Below are 18,119 nucleotides of genomic sequence, written 5' to 3' on the forward strand. Positions count from 1 at the left end.
AGCCAATGAAGTGCAGAGTACTGTGCACCCTCTTAAAAATCATCTCAGGTCGCTATGAATCTAACATTTTCATGTTTGCCTTTGAGTTTTTTTTATCTCCTCCATCCTCGGTGGGTTGCTGTGATTCTTGCACCACAATCCATTGCTACCTTGCGATTAGTGCCTGCTATCTTAAGAGAGCTGGCAACTCTTATTTTCTTGGGTAGGGTGAAATGACAGGACAAATGGCTCTGGGAAGCCCAGTTCTGTGACACCAGTTTAACTGCAGAGGAACTTCCTTGATAATTTCTCCCTCTTCCTTCCTTCCTTCCTTCCTTCCTTCCTTCCTTCCTTCCTTCCTTCCTTCCTTCCTTTCTTTTCTTTATTTTACCAGAGCACTGCTCAGCTCTGGTTTATGGTGGTATGGAGGGTTGAACCTGGGAGTTTGGAGCCTCAGGCATGAGGTCCATGTCTAGCTTTCTGAGAGTTCTCCAGACTGCTCTCCACAGAGGTTGGACCAACTTACATTCCCACCAGCAGTGCAGGAGAGCTCTTTTGTTCTTTTTCTGTCTGTAGGCTAAGGGAGCCTGAGGGCTTTTAAACTATAAGTAGGCTTCTTAGCTTAATCACGACACCTGACCAAGAGATAAAGCAGGGTGTGGCAGAGATAATCCAGTGGTTATGCAGAGACTTTCACAGCTCCACTGCTAGGCCATGGAGGTATAGATCTTCTCCTGAGTTTCCTCCTAAGTTCTCTGTCCTCTTGTGTCAGCACAGGGCTTCCCTGCTGCTGCTCCAGATTCTGAGAGCAGCAGCAATGGAGACTTGCAGTTGCATTTGGTGAGTCTCAGGGGAGTCCTCTCCTCCCTTCAGCCGTCTTTTTGTTGGTAAAACAGACTGGAGGTGGTGTCTCAACTGATAAACTGCTGGACTGTTACCACGTGTTTGCACTCACCGGTGATTTGATGGGTTCCTGAAGTCATTCTAGTCCTGTCTTGTTTCCGTCCCAGGTGGTCTCCTTTGATATTCCTAGTTGACCCAGGAGAGGAGAGGAGAGAAACACAACCGCTCTGCTCCATTTCTCACTTTCTTACTGAATTATAGGTAACTGAGGTCAATGCTCTTAAGACTGGAGTGAAAGACTGGCCAGGTGTTTATTATTCTGCTTTCACTCTTATGGAGAGATGCTCATACTTTACAGTGAGATTAATTCCTAGAAATTCTGTGAGACATGGAACTCTTTAAAAATTGCAGATTTCAGAAAAATTTAAATAATTTATTGTGGGGGAAACATAAAAGTGCTAATGCTTCATGAAAGCTCATGATCAGGGGATTAGCAGGTCCACATGAAAGCGTTCCAGCAAGAGAGTCTTAAGTGATTCTGGGAAAGACTGTTTTGATCTGAATTTTTGTCAAGAACTAGGACCTTGTGCATGTGTGATTTCACCTTTCCAGGTCAATTTTTCATTCAGCTAGATCAAGACAGAGACAGAGGCAGAGACAGAAATAGAGACAGATGCACAGCACAGCACAGCACAGCATTAGAATTTACTTTATTGTCTGACACCTGGGTAACACACAGGGCAGTGAAGGTATCTACCTGGTGAAGCTCTTGCCTTGACATTTGAAATGAGCCTGAGATCCAGATAGAAGAGATTTTGCCTTTTTCAAGGGAATTGAGATAAATCACTGGGCTGCTGACTTAAGGGAGACACAGTAGTTAAACTAGAAAGTGGAACTGTAGTTGACTCTAAAAACCTAATTTTATGGATTAAGCAGTGCCCAGTCAAAATGACTAATAATTCCAGGACTATAATTACCCACCTGTAGGCTTTATTTTTTCTTCTAACTTTCTACTTTTCTGCATTTTACAAATGTTTAATAATGAGCATGCATTCCTTTTATAATAAAAAATCTGATTAACTTAATTAGAAAAAAATTACCCACCAGGTGATGGGAGGTTTCTAATTAATTTATTATCAGGCATCAGAGACTGGTTTTGCAGTCTCTGCCCAAAGAGTAAGAAATATTTTTACACTCTCAATGGCTGGCTCAGGGTAAAGCACCTCTGGGAGATGTGGTAGTGAATGGAGGTGATAAGAAGAGAAATGTGGAAGCCCAATGTCACTGATGATGTTACATTTAGAAAACAGCGCTTGGGAGGATTAGGAGGTGCTGCTTCTCTGTAGAGCTCTTGACTAGCATGCAAGAAGTCTAGCGTTCAGTCCCTAGTACTGCATATGTCCGAGTGATGGTCTTGTTCTCTCCCTCTCTCATAAATAAACAGATTAAAAAAAGAACTTTCTCTTATGACAGAGAGAAATAGAGAGAGAAGGGGAAGATGGGAGGAGAAAAAGATAAGACACCTGTAGACCTGCTTCACTGCTTGTGAATCGACCCGCCTGCAGGTGGGGAGCTAGGGGCTTGAACTGGGATCCTTACACCTGTCCTTGAGCTTCATGCCATGTTAAAAAAAAGAAAATTTTAAGACAAATAAAAATGGAAACACCTTATGATACAGCAATTTATGATACAGTAAATTTAGGCATTTACTCAAAAAGAGATATAATAACATTGTTTTGAAGGGCTATATGTAGCCCCATGTTTATAGCAGCTTTATTCACAATAGCAAAAACAAGCAAAAATGGTTGGAAACAACCAAAATGCCCTTCAACAAATGAATGGATAAAAATGTTATGGGACATATACTCAGAAATTAAAAAAAAATGATATTGTGTCCTTTGGGATAAAGTGGATGGATCTAGAAAAGATTATGCTTAGGGAAGCAAGTAAGGAGGTGGAGGACAACTACAGAATGGTTTCACGCATATGCAGAATATAAAGAATTGAACATACAAATGTGAAAAAAAGTCAACCTATATCTAAGTTTGTGGGAGAACTAACAGTGTTTTTCTATGGGGGTAGGGATGGAGACACAGACAAGAGTGGTGAGGAAAAAAAAAATCACACCTCAATAAAAATAAGTAAACAAACCAAACTTTATTTCTTTTTTTAAAAAAATTTAAAAAAATATTTATTTTCCCTTTTGCTGCCCTTTTTTTTATTGTTGTTGTAGTTATTTTTGTTGTTGTTATTGATGTCGTTGTTGTTGGATAGGACAGAGAGAAATCGAGAGAGGAGTGGAAGACAGAGAGGGGGAAGAGAAAGATAGACACCTGCAGATCTGCTTCACCACCTGTGAAGCGACTCCCTTGCAAGTGGGGAGCTGGGGGCTCGAACTGGGATCCTTACGCTGGATGAGCTTTGTGCCATGTGAGCTTCACCCACTGTGCTACCGCCCAACTCTCTCTTTCTCTCTCTATTCCTCCCTTCCTTCCTTTCTCCCTTCCTCCCTCCCTCCCTCTATTCCTTCCTTCCTTCCCTTCTTCTTTTCTTTTTAAAGAAAAAAAGAAGAAATAATGTCTTTGTCCAAGTGGGATTCTAGAAAGAAGTCTAGAAATATGTGTTACATAGTTCCTGCAAGTGTGCCCAGCCCAACTTCACTGCCACCCAGGGTCATGTTCTATTGATGGCCTAGTTGGGGAGATCTGCTTTGGTACTTCCAAAATGATAGAAAAAACCATTGACCTCTATCTGGGTTGGATCTGATGTTGATATTTGGGTATCTTGAGTGGAAACTTGAGAAGACATGAAGAACTGTAGATGGATCCAGCATCATGTAATCAACAGCTAGTTCTGTGACTCCAACTTTGCACACAACTTGTGTGTGTGGGGGAAAGAAGCCATCAGAGTTTGCTATCAGAGGAATATAGGTGAGGATTAAGGAGACAAAGGAAAATGAAAATGTACCATCATAAAAGAAGAATATCTGGAATTTGAATGAATCTTCATACTCTGAAAGCATGCATACAGTAGTTATAGTTAATCTATGACATCTTGGTAATACTCATTCCATCATGAGTAACTATACATTGTGCTTCAGCTAGTTAACTGTAGCCTTTTCTTGTTTCTGGTGTTTAAAGACAAAAATAGACCCTTTGTTATACTCTGAGAAAACTACTTATACATTTTGATTTGGTAAAGAAAAGCTCATTTTTCAGGTCAGAATGTGCAAGCAAAACTAGCTTTACATTCAATATTAACCAAATACTAAAAACCACAGACTTTTCTTGCATTGCTCTTCTCCAGTGGCTCTATTTATTATATACCGAGTCACAATTCTGCTCCAGAAAGGTCATTGTATTCTGGTACATTAGCTCTCTGGACCAATACTTCTAGAACCAGAGCCTGTCTGACATTGGTCTTTGGACTTTGCAGGCATCCTAATCTGGAATGCATTTCTCTTCTCCTCCAAAAAATGGTCCCCAAGAGCCACAGTGGGGGAAGGGAGGTTGTGAGAATAGTCACCAGCCTCTTGTAAGGCATGCTGACCTCCTCAAGACTGAACTTTCAACCTCTTGAGCTGACAGTTAGTGGTGGATGCACAAATTTTGTTTGCGACTAATTGCAGCTTGTAAATGGAGCATTGTGGCCCCGGAAAAGAGCCAACAGTCTCTCTCCCCAGGGTCACCCAAGTGGAATCTGGACACAAAAAAGCCTGTCCCCTAATGGGCCTCTTCCCGGAGCCCTTCCCAACCTCTCGGCCTGGGTTTGTCTCCTTCATCCAGCTGAGAGCTAGAGGGCACAGTGGGAGACTCCTCTCGGAGTCTTCTCCTCCAAAGGCTAGGCTATTCATAGCAACTTGCAGCTCCCTCAGGAATTCCCAGAGACTGACTTCCCAGAGCCACTATTGTCTCCTGCCAGCCCGCCCGGCAGCAGCAGCCTTTCACAGACTCAAGGACACACATGACATCTCAAAGCACAACATGAGTTGCCAACCATCCATTGGGTGTTCACCAAGGAAACGGGTGGAAGTTGAGAAGAGGAAAAGCAGAAACAAGTTGAAAGGGGAGAGAACCATCTCTTCCTTTGAGTTTGCTACTTTATTTTTTCTTTCCAAAAGCACGTTAAAATATACTTTGTGACTGGTGACTAAGCCATACAGTGGTTTCAAAGATGAAGGTGCAATTCTGTTTATTGGAGTGGGGGTGGTGGTGGTGGTGCGGAGGGGGCTTCCATCATCTCTCCAAAACACAGCTGGCTGCATGTGTGAATCACAGACCTCACTGGTCCAAACCTTTAGCAGTAGACAAAAGAGGTAGCCAAGGGTGACACTCTTTGTTTTCTCAGATGGTCTCACTGGACTGAGGTGGTAGCTAATATCATCTTGTATCCTTAGCCTATGAAAGGAACATAAGGAACTCTGTGAAAGTGTGCAGTGAGCTTCCCAGGCAAGCATCATATTGTTCTCAGTTAATCAAATTTGTCAAATTGTCCCCAATGCCTTAGAGCTAGAGGATGATACTTAGGACCATGGTAAACAAATCCCCAGCCATCTGCTCTCACAGCTGTTGGACCCTGAGCAAGAACTTGCTCTGTGTGGATGAAGTCTTGAGCACTCTTAGGTGTGGGGATGGACTAGAGTGATTCAATCAAGTGACCAAAGGTTAAGACTACTAACGGCCCTGGGACAGCAACACTCAGCCTCAGGAACAGACAGGAATGAACTCCACAAGCATTAGCTCATTTGCTTCCAAACAGCCCAGTTTCTGTGTCTGTTGACTACACTCGGAATACCTTTAATCCATCATTACAGATCAATGCAGTTAGTGGACTGCCTAGTTGAAACTGAACACATCTATTGATGCTGAAACAAGAGCTGTGCACTTCCAGCCAATTTAAAGTAATCTGCCTGGATGATCTGTTCGATTCCGCGCCTCTCAAGCACGAGGGCCCACGGCTCAGAGGATCAGCTTGCAGTTGTAGTAAATTATTTCTCTGAAATTTGTTTCCCTTTGAATTCATTAGGCCAGTTTGGTTTCAAAAATGTTGTTAGAATAGGATGACCCACTATCCCTGTCATGCTAAGGTTGCTCTAGTTTTAGGACTGAGAGTCACCTCACCCTGGGAAAACTCTCATTCCAGGCAGTCCTGGATAGTTTATTACTTGACCAACTCATTTGCCTTCCAAGGAGTGCAAAAATTCTACTGAGCTTGAAAGTGGAGCTAATGCACATGTACACTATGGCATGGAATGGAATATACATGGATTTTATTGCTAATGCAGTACACTCTCTGTTTAAAATCTTAGTGGGCTGTAGTGTGTGCTACAGTGACACTACAGTGAAACTGTGATGCTGTTGTGTCTCTTTCTATCTGAACAACAACAACAAACCCAGCCTGCATTAACAAATTCATGCAAAAGGCCCCAGTAATGTAAAATCAACCAAATCAGTCAATCAAGAAATCTTAGTGAGGCATACACTGAAGTGAGACCTTCCAGGGTTGGGGAGATTGTTCAGTGGTAGTACAAGAGACTTGCATGCAAGAGGTACTAAAGTTATTGCACTACCAATACCCAGAGCTGAGTGGTCTTTTTTTTTTAATTTTTATTTATAAAATGGAAATATTGACAAGATCATAGGATAAGAGGGTTACAATTCTACACAATTCCCACCACCAGAATTCCATATTCAACCCCCTCCCTTAATAACTTTCCTATTCTTTATCCCTTTGGGAGTATGGACCCAAGATCACTATGTAGTGCAGAAGGTGGAAGGTCTTGCTTCTGTAATTGCTTCATCGCAGATCATATTAATGATGTCAACCTGATTTCCCTGGGCAGAAGACCCCACCAATGTGTCCTGGAGCCCCACCTCCTCAAAGCCCTGTCCCACTAGGGAAAGAGAGAGACAGGCTGGAAGTATGGATCAACTTGCTGAGTGGTACTTTGATCAGAAAAAAATAAAAGGATGGCGGAGGCTAGGGGAGTGTGTGTAGTTTTCTGAAAGTGGTAAGGAAGTTCTCTGGTGGATGTCTGCTTATGCTGTAATTACTTAAAAGTAAAGGGATATTGTGTGCTGTCTGGTGCCTAGGAGAGTATCCCGTGTAGCAGAGTCACCACGCTTGGATATTTAATGCCCTGTGTTTCAAAACTTTGATGGTGGGTGTGGTGTAACTCACTAATAATCACAAATTTAAAAAAATGGGAAAAATATCCCCAGAACATATCCAGTGTTTTAATCTTTCTACTGTGTAGAAATTCCCAATAAAAATTCTAAGCTGTATTTTATTTTAAAGATAGAGGGGCCAGGTCATGGCTCACCCGGTTGAGTGCACATGTTACAATGTGCAAGGACCTGGGTTCGAACCCTCCAGTTCCCACCTGAAGGGGGAATGCTTTTTGAGTGGTGAAGCAGTGCTGCAGGTGTCTCTCTGTCTCTCTCCCTTCTCTACCACACCCTTCCCTCTCAATTTCTGGCTGTCTCTATTCAATAAACAAAGATTTTTTTTAAAAAAAGATAGAGACAGAAGCAGAGAGACAGAGAAGAAGTAAAGTAGAAGGAGGAAGAAAAGGAAGAGGAAGAGTAGAAGGAGAAGAAGATGCAAAAGGAGGAGGAGGAAGAGGAAGTGGAGGAGAGGAGGTGGAGGAGGAGAAAGAGGAAGCAAAAGGAGAAAGAGGAAGAGGAAGAAGAAAGAGGAAGAGAAGGAGGGACCACAGCACCAAAGCTTCCACCAAAGCAGCAGGGGCTAGGCTGCGGTCTGGGTCGCTCACAAGACAAAGCAGCCCACTATCCAAGTGAGCTATTTTGCTGACCCATGACAGATTAAAAAAATTTTTTTACCAATTATTTTCTTGGAATATTTTGTATTTTCTTCTATATACTTTTAATCACTTGGGTAGTGTTTGAAAAAAAGAGGTGTTAGGAACCAATACTTATATTGTGGAAGCTTCTCTTTGACCACTTTCTTAGGAGGTGGAAGTTGTTCTCTGTACTTACTTGACATAAGTTAGTGCCTTTTAAGCTTGAGTGTGCCAACAATCTTTGGGAATCTTGCCGAAATGCAGATTCCAATTCAGCAGGTTTGGGGTGATGCCGCAGGGCCAAATCCCCACAGGATGCTGAGGAGACACACTGAGTAGCTAGGTCCCAGGAGACTGTACCTAAGGTGTTAGTTTTTTCTTATTAAACTTCTCATTTTTTAATTTTTTAATTTTTTTCCTGATTTTTTTTTTATTGGGGAATTAATGTTTTACATTCAGCAGTAAGTACAATAGTTTGTACATGTATAACATTCCCCAGTTTCCCATATAACAATACAACCCCCACTAGGTCCTCTGAATCCTTCTTGGACCTGTATTCTCCCCACCCACCCACCCCAGAGTCTTTTACTTTAGTGCAATACGCCAATTCCATTTAAGGTTCTACTTGTGTTTTCTTTCTGATCTTGTTTTTCAACTTCTGCCTGAGAGTGAGAGAATCCCATATTCATCCTTCTGTTTCTCACTTATTTCACTCAACATGATTTTTTCAAGGTCCATCCAAGATCGGCTGAAAACGGTGAAGTCACCATTTTTTACAGCTGAGTAGTATTCCATTGTGTAGATATACCACAACTTGCTCAGCCACTCATCTGTTGTTGGATACCTGGGTTGCTTCCAGGTTTGGGCTATTACAAATTGTGCTGCCAAGAACATATGTGTACACAGATCTTTTTGGATGGATGTGTTGGGTTCCTTAGGATATATCCCCAGGAGAGGAATTGCAGGATCATAGGGTAGGTCCATTTCTAGCCTTCTGAGAGTTCTCCAGACTGTTCTCCACAGAGGTTGGACCAATTGACATTCCCACCAGCAGTGTAGGAGGGTTCCTTTGACCCCACACCCTCTCCAGCATTTGCTGCTGTTCCCTTTTCTGATGTATGACATTCTTACAGGAGTGAAGTGGTATCTCATTGTTGTCTTTATTTGCATTTCTCTGACAATCAGAGACTTGGAGCATTTTTTCATGTGTTTCTCAGCCTTTTGGATCTCTTCTGTGGTGAATATTCTGTCCAAGTCCTCCCCCCATTTTTGGATGGGGTTATTTGTTGTCTTGTTGTTGAGTTATGAGTCACTACTCAAGGAAATTGAAAAAGACACAAAGAAGTGGAAAGATATTCCATGTACATGGGTAGGAAGAATTAACATCATCAAAATGAATATACTACCCAGAGCCATCTACAAATTTAATGCTATCCCCATGAAGATCCCAAGCACATTTTTTAGGAGAATAGAACAAATTTTACAAATGTTTATCTGGAACCAGAAAAGACCTAGAATTGCCAAAACGATCTTGAGAAAAAAGAACAGAACCGGAGGCATCACACTCCCAGATCTCAAATTGTATTATAGGGCCATTGTCATTAAAACTGCTTGGTACTGGAACATGAATAGACACACTGACCAGTGGAATAGAATTGAGAGCCCAGAAGTGAGCCCCCACACCTACGGACATCTAATCTTTGACAAAGGGGCTCAGACTATTAAATGGGGAAAGCAGAGTCTCTTCAACAAATGGTGTTGGAAACAATGGGTTGAAACATGCAGAAGAATGAAACTGAACCACTGTATTTCACCAAATACAAAAGTAAATTCCAAGTGGATCAAGGACTTGGATGTTAGACCACAAACTATCAGATACTTAGAAGAAAATATTGGCAGAACTCTTTTCTGCATAAATTTTAAAGACATCTTCAATGAAACGAATCCAATTACAAAGAAGACTAAGACAAGTATAAACCTATGGGACTACATCAAATTAAAAAGCTTCTTCACAGCAAAAGAAACCACTACCCAAACCAAGAGACCCCTCACAGAATGGGAGAAGGTCTTTACATGCCATACATCAGACAAGAGTTTAATAACCAACATATATAAAGAGCTTGCCAAACTCAATTTTTTTATTTTTTGATAGAGACAGTAAGAAGTTGAAAGTCAAAGGGAGATATAGGGAGATAGAGACAGAAAGAGAGAGAGACCTGCAGCCCTGCTTCACAACTTGTGAAACATTCCTCTGTCTCCTCCCCCCTTGAAGGTAGGGATCAGGGGCTTGAATCCAGGACCCCGTGGATGGTAACGTTAAAAAAAAAAAGTAAAGAAAGAACATTTTTAAGGCAATAGAGGGAGGAAATGACACTTGATATTCTCAAAGTGAATGCCTGTTGAAACAGATGATACCACGTGCTTGGAGCACACAACACAAATGCAATTAGAATCGAGTTAAAACACCAGTGTGCCCAGGAAGGAAAGGCAACTAACTGGAGCAAGCAGAAGGGAGTCAGGTAGGTGTGCATCATGGAGGCTGTGGCTGCAGGGCCTCCACTCTGGCACCTGTTTTGCCTTCCACCTCTCCTTTTCTTTACTAGTGTCCAGGCATTTCCTTTCCAAAGAGTTGCTCACAGTGTAAGCAGCACTTTTGGTACGAGGCAAGGAAATGTTTCATTCTCTTTCAATTCTTTGCAAGAGCCCTACAAAGAGATCCATTAGAGCTGAAAAATGAAACATGTTCTGAAAAATGTACCAATCTTTTCATGTTGGTTATAGTTTATTGTCTTTCTGAAGACACAAAAACAGATAATGAAATGCATAAGTAGAAGAGGAAATATCATTAAGTCAAATGCCTGACAGAAAATGGATTATACTAAATCACATATGGTTCTGATATGGGTTTACAATAAAAATTGTTAATGGAATTCAATGACTTTCCATTGCTCACACAGCCCTAGTTAATGAGATGACATATTTAGGAGCAGAAAAGGAATACTGGGATCAAATGTTTTAATTATTTAAGAAAAAAAATGTAAGGGTCTCAGAAATGGATGAAATGTTGTTGTTCTCCAAATTGCATCAGTTGTGACCCTGGGAGAACTTACATCCTTCTCTTTTTTTCTCCCTGAAGAGGAGCATCAAATGTGCATGATTCAATTGTCACTGAGTACCAGAAAATTCTCCAGTGTGTGTTCGTGTTCTGTGGAAAACGTGCAGTCAGAGCTCTCTCCAATATGAAATTTCTTTTCCAGAGGTATCAGGCTAAGTTAGAAAACCCTCTTCTTTGATGGTTTGAACAGTTAATTGTATTTTTATACTTTCTTCAAGTTTGGGAGCTATTCTTTGCTCTAAATCAGCTTTGTAGTTCTATTCTCAACTCTGACACTATCTTCACAGACAATGTTTTTAGTCCATCTGCATATTAGCTATCACGTCTAGGCAAACAATATTAAAGTCATGGGCCACTTGAAACATACCTAAAATAGAATTCCTAGCTTCTTTCCACCTAAGATCCCTAATTTCATCTGCTCTATTTCTACTTTTTGGTTCCTGTTTATCGAAGACTTTATCCTGCTTTATGTCTTACAGCCTTTCAACCATCAAGTTGCAGATGCTACTATGATTCCATCCTGACTTCCCTGGGCAGACAGCGTCACAAATGTGTCCCAGAAACTCACCTATTCAGAGCCACCCTACTAGGGAAAGATAAAAACAGGCTGGGGGTCTGGATTGACCTATAAACATCCATGTCCAGAATGCCCACTTTCTGTACCCCATAAAGAATTTTGGTTCATACTCCCAGAGGATAAATGTTAGGGGAAGATGACCAGAGGGCTCTCAACTCCAATTCTGTCAGGACCCAGAGAGAGAAGAGGAAAAAAGAACATTCAGAAGTGGCAGCGGGTGTAAATTTGACTTGGAGGGAAGACAAGGGAAGGATCATGGGAAAAAAGTGCAAATATACATACACAAACACACACACATATATACCTATATAGTTATATAAATAATAGTTAATCCTTGTCTGTGACCTTGGCAGGGCTACTACAGTTTCCAATGAAGGGAATAAGGACTCAGAACTCTGGTGGTATTATACACTTGTCCCATAATTTCATAAATCCATATTAAATCACTAATAAAAAAGAAAGAATATTCTCTTCTGGAGTATTACACCAAAGTAAAGAACTCTGGGGAGTTGGGCATGGGGGGCTTTCAAGTCCAGGTGCATGATGGTGGAGGAAGACCTAGGCTGGGGGTGAGAGTATTTTGCAGAAAACTGACAAATTTTACATATGTACCAACAACTATATCTACTGTAAACCATTAATCCCTCCCAATAAAAAAAAAAGAAAGAAATCCTTCTTCCTTAAAGCACATAATAGCAGAAATGGCTCAAATTGCACTGTGGGTCTTTTTGCATTTCTACAGAAGAGGAATATATAACTAGAAGATATAGTATTTAATATTTCTCCCTTACTATGGAACCTGCTTCTATTCATTTGTCTTCCCTGTTTTTGTTTTGAATAACCAGCTGCTCAAAATGTTCCTTTTGATGTGATGTCCTCAGATGCCCTCTTTTGAGTTGTGAAATCCAGACAAGTGGGGCTTTTTATTTGACCATCACCTTTACACATGGTTTCTCAGCTCAGCACACACTACTGCTTCTTTGGAGAAATCTTATCTCCAAGTGGATGGAAATCTCTCTGTTACTTTTTAGGCTTAAATTTTTCACCTTTTCCTTGACATGGGCATGTGTGGACAGGTGGAAGGGAGAACAGAAGAAGGGCAGTAAGGAAGGACCTGTTTTCTTTTTCTGCCTCTCCACCTTCATATTCAGGCTCAGAACTATATCTATGCTTCCAGAGAGATACTGTCACATCTCATCAATTCTCCACAGACTGGACTTTCTCATGACTAGAAAGGAGAACTCTGGGCAGCAATACTATTTCTAAGGTCTCAACTTACTTTCCTGTCTTTCAATTAATGGGATAGAGAGGCCAGAACTAACCCCATGTATATATAGGCACATTATACGTGACAAAAGGGCCAAAACTGTCCAATGGGGAAAAGAAAGACTTTTACAAATGATGTTGGGTGAATTGGACAACCACATGCAGGAAAATGAAACTAGACCGCTACCTAACACCCTACATTAAAGTTAACTCAGAATGGATTAAAGATATGGATATTAGACCTGAAACTATAAAATACATAGAACAATACATTGGTGAAGCATTTCAGGACCTTAACATTAAGGATGTATTTGGAAACTCCACCCTATGGGCAAGGGAAACAAAAATAAAAATGAGTAAATGGGACAATATAAAATTAAAAAGCTTTTCACATCAAAAGAAAATTCCATAAGGATAAGCAGGAAATTCAGCAAGTGGGAAAAGATATTTTCACACTATACCTTAGACAAGTGGTTAATATCAAACATCTATAAAGAACTGATACGTCTCAAGAAAAAGAAAAAGAACAATCCAATTAAAAAATGGTCATAAAAATACACATAGCCCACAGACTATGTGGAAATGTTTTAATGCACTCATCATCAGAGAAATGTAAGTGAAAACCACCTTGAATTTTTACCTCACACCTGTGAGAATGGGCTCCATGAATAAAACAAGAGAAGATAATGCTGGAGAGGATTTGGAGAGAGGAACTCTACTACATTGTTGGTGGGAATGTAAACTGGTACAACAACTCTGGAGAACAGTATGGAGAATTCTTAAATACAAAAGGAAATGCCCTATGACCTAGCAATTCCACTACTAGGTATATACCCAAAAGATACATATATTAACACTGATTCAAAGGGATATATGCACTCCCATGTTTATAGCGGCTTTATTCACAATAGCAAAATTCTGGAAACAACTAAAATGCCCTTTGACAGAGGACTGATTAAAAAGGTTATGAGATTCCCTCACACCTAAGGACATCTAATCTTTGACAAAGGTGCCCAGACCATTAAATGGGGAAAGGAGAGTCTATTCAACAAATGGTGTTGGAAAAATTAGTTTGAAACATGCAGAAGAATGAAATTGAACCACTATATTTCACCAAACACAAAAGTAAATTCCAAATGGATCAAGGACTTGAATGTTAGACCAGAAACTATCAGATACTTAGAGGAAAATATTGGCAGAACTCTTTTCCATCTAAATTTTAAAAGCATCTTTAATGATACGAATCCAGTTACAAAGAAGACTAATACAAAAACAAACCAATAGAACTACAGCAAATTAAAAAGCTTCTGCACAGCAAAAGAAGCCACCACCCAAACAGACTCCTTACAGAATGGGAGAAAATCTTTATATGCCATACATCAGACAGGAGGCTAATAATATATATATAGCCAAACTAAGCTATAAGAAAACAAATGACCTCATCCAAAAATGGGGAGAGGATATTCACCACAGAAGAGACCCAAAAGGCCAACAAACATATGAAACAATGCTCCAAGTCATTGATTGTCAGAGAAATGAAAATAAAAACAACAAGATACCACTTCACTCCTGTGAGAATGTCATACATCAGAAACAACATCAACAACAAATGCTGGAGAGGTTGTGGGAACAAACAATCCCTCTGAATTGCTGATGGGAATGTAAGTTGAGATAACCCCTGTGGAGGGCAGTCTGGAGAACTCTCAGAAGGCCAGAATTGACCTTCCCTATGACCCTGCAATTCTTCTCCTGGGGATATATCCTAAGGAATCCAAAACACGCATCCAAAAAGATTTATGTATACCTATGTTCATAGCAGCACAATCTGTAATAACCAAACATGGAAGCAACCCAGGTGTCCAACAGCAGATGAGTGGCTAAGCAGGTTGTGGTCTATATACACAATGGAATACTACTCAGCTATTAAAAATGGTGATTTTTTATTTTCAGCCCTTCTTGGATGGAGCTTAAAGGAATCACGTTAAAGTGAGATAAGTTAGAAACAGAAGGATGAATATGGGATGACCTCACTCATAGACAGAAGTTGAAAAACAAGATCAGAAGGGAAGGGAAAACACTAAGCAGAACTTGGACTGGAGTTGGTATATTTCACCAAAGTAAAAGGCTCTGGAGTGTGAGTGTGTGTGTGTGTGTGTGTGTGTGTGTGTGTGTGTGTTTGTGTAGGGGTCAAGTCCTGGAACATGATGGAAGAGGAGGACCTAATGGGGGTTGTACTGTTATGTGGAAAACTAGGAAATGCTATTCATGTGCAAACTACTGTAATTTATTGTTGACTATTGCCCCAATAAAGAAATTTAAAAAAAGATAAAGAAAAAGAAAAATAATGCCAGCCTGCCATCCCTGGGCAGAGGACCTCACCAAAGTGTCCTGGAATCCCACCTCCCCAGAGACATACCCCACTAGGGAAAGGTAGAGACAGGCTGGGAGTATGGATCAACTTATCAATGCTCATGTCCAGTGGAGAAGTAATTACAGAAGCCAGACCTTCCACTCTCTGCATCCCATAGAGATCTTTGGTCCATACTCCCAGAGAGATAAGGAATAAGAATGCTTCCAATGGAGGGGATGGAATGTGTCACTCTGGTGGTAGGAACTGTATGAATTGTACTTCTCTTATCCCACAATCTTGTTAATAATTACTAAATCACTAATAATAATAAAAAAGAAGTTGAAAAACAAGAAAATACAAAGCAGAACTTGGACTGGTTTTGGCACCAAAGTAGAAGACACTGGGATTGGAGGGAGAGTTCAGGTCCTGGAACCTGATGGTAGAGGAGGACCTAGAGGGGGTTGAATTATTATGTGGAAAACCAAGTAAAATCACACATGTACAAACTAATGTTTTTTACTGTTAACTGTAAACCATTAATCCCTCCAATAAAGAAAAAAGGTATGGGACATATACTCAACAAAGTATTATGCAGCAATAAAAAGGGGGGATATTGTGTCCTTCAGGATAAATTGGATGGGATTGAGAAGACTATGCTCAGTGATGTAAGTTAGGAGGTGAACTACATAATGGTTTCAATCATATGTGGAATATAGACAACTAAATATACAAATGTGAAGAAAACAAAATCTCAACCAATTTTCAAGACTGTGGGAGAACTATAGAGGTTATCTATGGGGATGGGAATGGGGACACAGACCTTTGGTGAAGGGAGTGGTGAAAAAAATTTAAAAAGTGAGAATTAAAAAAAAGAAAATAAATGAATCTTATAGTAATATAAATCCATTAAACCAATAAAAAGTAGACAATATATGGAAGAAAAAAAAGAGATTGCCACATCTCATCAAATCTCAAAGACTGGACTTCGTCTTGACTAGAGAGGAGAGCTCTGGGAAAAATGACTGTTTCTAAGGTTTCAACTTGCTTTCCTGTCTTTAATTTACTCAGTCACTTGCACAAATTCCCACAACTATTCCACTTATATGCAGTTTGTGCAATCATCTTTTTCTACTTTTTTAAATTTTATTATTTTGGATAAAGACAGAGCAATTGAAAGGAAAGGGGAGATAGAGACAGACAGACAGACAGACAGACAGACAGACCTGCAGCACTGCTTCACCACTCACGAAGCTTTCTCCCTTCAGGGGGAAAACATGGTCTTGAACCCAGATACTTGTGTACTGTAATATGTGCTCTCAACCAGGTGTGCCACTCCCCAGTCCTTCATTTTCTCTATTTCAAGTTATCATCCCCCCCCCCCCACTTTTTTCTGTTCCACCAGTGGTCTGCATATTTCACATGGCCACACAGTTACTTCTGACTGTATGACCCATTCCCAAAGGTAATGAGTCATTCATTTCATCGCTGCACAAGTATCTTTTTAGTGCCATCTGTGTGATAGGCAACACAGATATTGGGATACAACACTGAACAAAACACTGTCCTTGGTCTCATTAATTCTAGGGAGTAGATGGGGCAACAGTCTAGCTAGTGATGAGTTCTACACAGTGTGGTAATAGCACAAGAGATATAGATGTATCAATACAAGGTAAGGAAGAAGGAAGTGGAACCACAGGCAGGAAAGAGGTGTGAAGTGTTTCTCTTTGATACAGAAGGTCAGGGAATTTATGACCATTTGATTAAGGTCATTACTTAAGACTACCACTCAGGGCTTAATTTCTTCCATTTCCCTGACTTTATTGGGGGAGAAATGATGACTTAGAAAGTTGTTGTTGTCATATGGATACCATTTCTTACTTCCTCTGATAATATATCCTCTGATAGCTTCCACCACAGGACACAGATCCTCATTTTAGGGTTGGATTTAGCCCACCTGGCTGTTCGTTTGTGCAACTGTGAAATTTTTCTGGCAGGTAGTATCAAGGTATGTGAGGAAGAGGGAAGTAATAGCAGTAGCAGTAGCAGCAGCAGTCATCATCCTTGGTAAAGGGGACATTTTATCAGAGATGCAAAGGAAGCAAGACAAAGAGTCTTAAAACTATCTTGGGGGAGAGTATTTTAGGCAGTTGGGACAGTAAATGTGAGGCCTTGAAGCAGGTGTAATTCTTGGTGTGCTCGAGGTACAAACAAAATTAGTGAAAGGCAGGTGGTAGGAGGTGAGGTCAGGGGTGAAGGAAGGCTGATCACAGAGGCTCTCAGAGACCACTGTGAAGACTTTGTCTTCTTTTGTAATGGAAACACTAAGTAAGCAGAGAGATTTGAACTGAAAAGTGACATGACCTGATTTGCATATTTCAAGGCAACTCTGACCAAAACATGGGCATATATTTAAAGAACAAAGGCTCAAGAAGACAATGCTGAGGCTACTGCAGTTCTCCAGGTGAAAGTAGAAGGCACCTAGGCCTAAGGTGATAACAGCAGAAGTAGTTGGAATTATTAATTCTGTAAATATTTTTGGGAGAAGACTCTTTTCTTTTTTTTAAAATTAAAAAAAAATTGTTATTGGATAGAGACAGAGAGAAATTGAGAGAGAAGGGGGAGACAGACAGGAAGAGAGATAGAAAGACGCCTGAAGATCTGCTTCACCATCTGTGAAGCGACTCCCCTGCAGGTGGTGAGCCTGTGGCTGGAACTGGGGTCCTAACCAGTCATTGCGCTTTGCAGGGAGAAGACTTTTCTATACTTGCTGGGATCTGTTGGTTTCTTAAGCAGTGTGATAAGTGTTCTCTCTTTTGTTGTTGTTGCTGTTACTATTGTTGCTGGGGCTCTACTGCTTTGGAACTTTTCAGAGATAGAGTCAGAAACAGAAACAAAGAGACAATGGGAGAAAGCATGGAAGCCTCCCTTTCTGCCCTCTGACACTCTGTTGGCCAGGAAAGATGATGCAACTATCTCAGTTAAGCATGGATTCTGGAGTCATATGGTCCACTTCAGAATCTAGGTTCTCTGTGATCTTGAGCAAGCTGCCTAGCCCTGTTGTGTCTCTGTTTCCTCAACAAGACAAGATATCAAAACACTTATAAAAGGATACAACGTACAGTGCTAAAAAAAAAAAATTGTAACCACAATGACTCATCCTGCATGCTGAGGTGAGAATTGTTGCTAT

The 18,119-nt window shown here is 40.6% G+C and overlaps 1 long non-coding RNA gene across 2 annotated transcripts in view; it reads right to left on the reverse strand.

Annotated features, from left to right (window-relative positions):
* The window catches only part of LOC132537560 (uncharacterized), a 163,703-nt gene that overhangs the window by 100,739 nt on the left and 44,845 nt on the right, over positions 1-18,119 (reverse strand). The window contains exon 3 of one of the 2 annotated variants that reach the window (XR_009549038.1): positions 5,028-5,219. The exons of the other annotated variant lie outside the window; for it this stretch is intronic. This is a non-coding gene — a long non-coding RNA (uncharacterized LOC132537560). Of the gene's footprint in view, positions 1-5,027; positions 5,220-18,119 lie in introns of those variants that run through there. 2 annotated transcript variants of the gene reach the window in all.

This window comes from Erinaceus europaeus, chromosome 3, assembly GCF_950295315.1.
Source record: "Erinaceus europaeus chromosome 3, mEriEur2.1, whole genome shotgun sequence".
Taxonomy (NCBI): Eukaryota; Metazoa; Chordata; class Mammalia; order Eulipotyphla; family Erinaceidae; genus Erinaceus; species Erinaceus europaeus.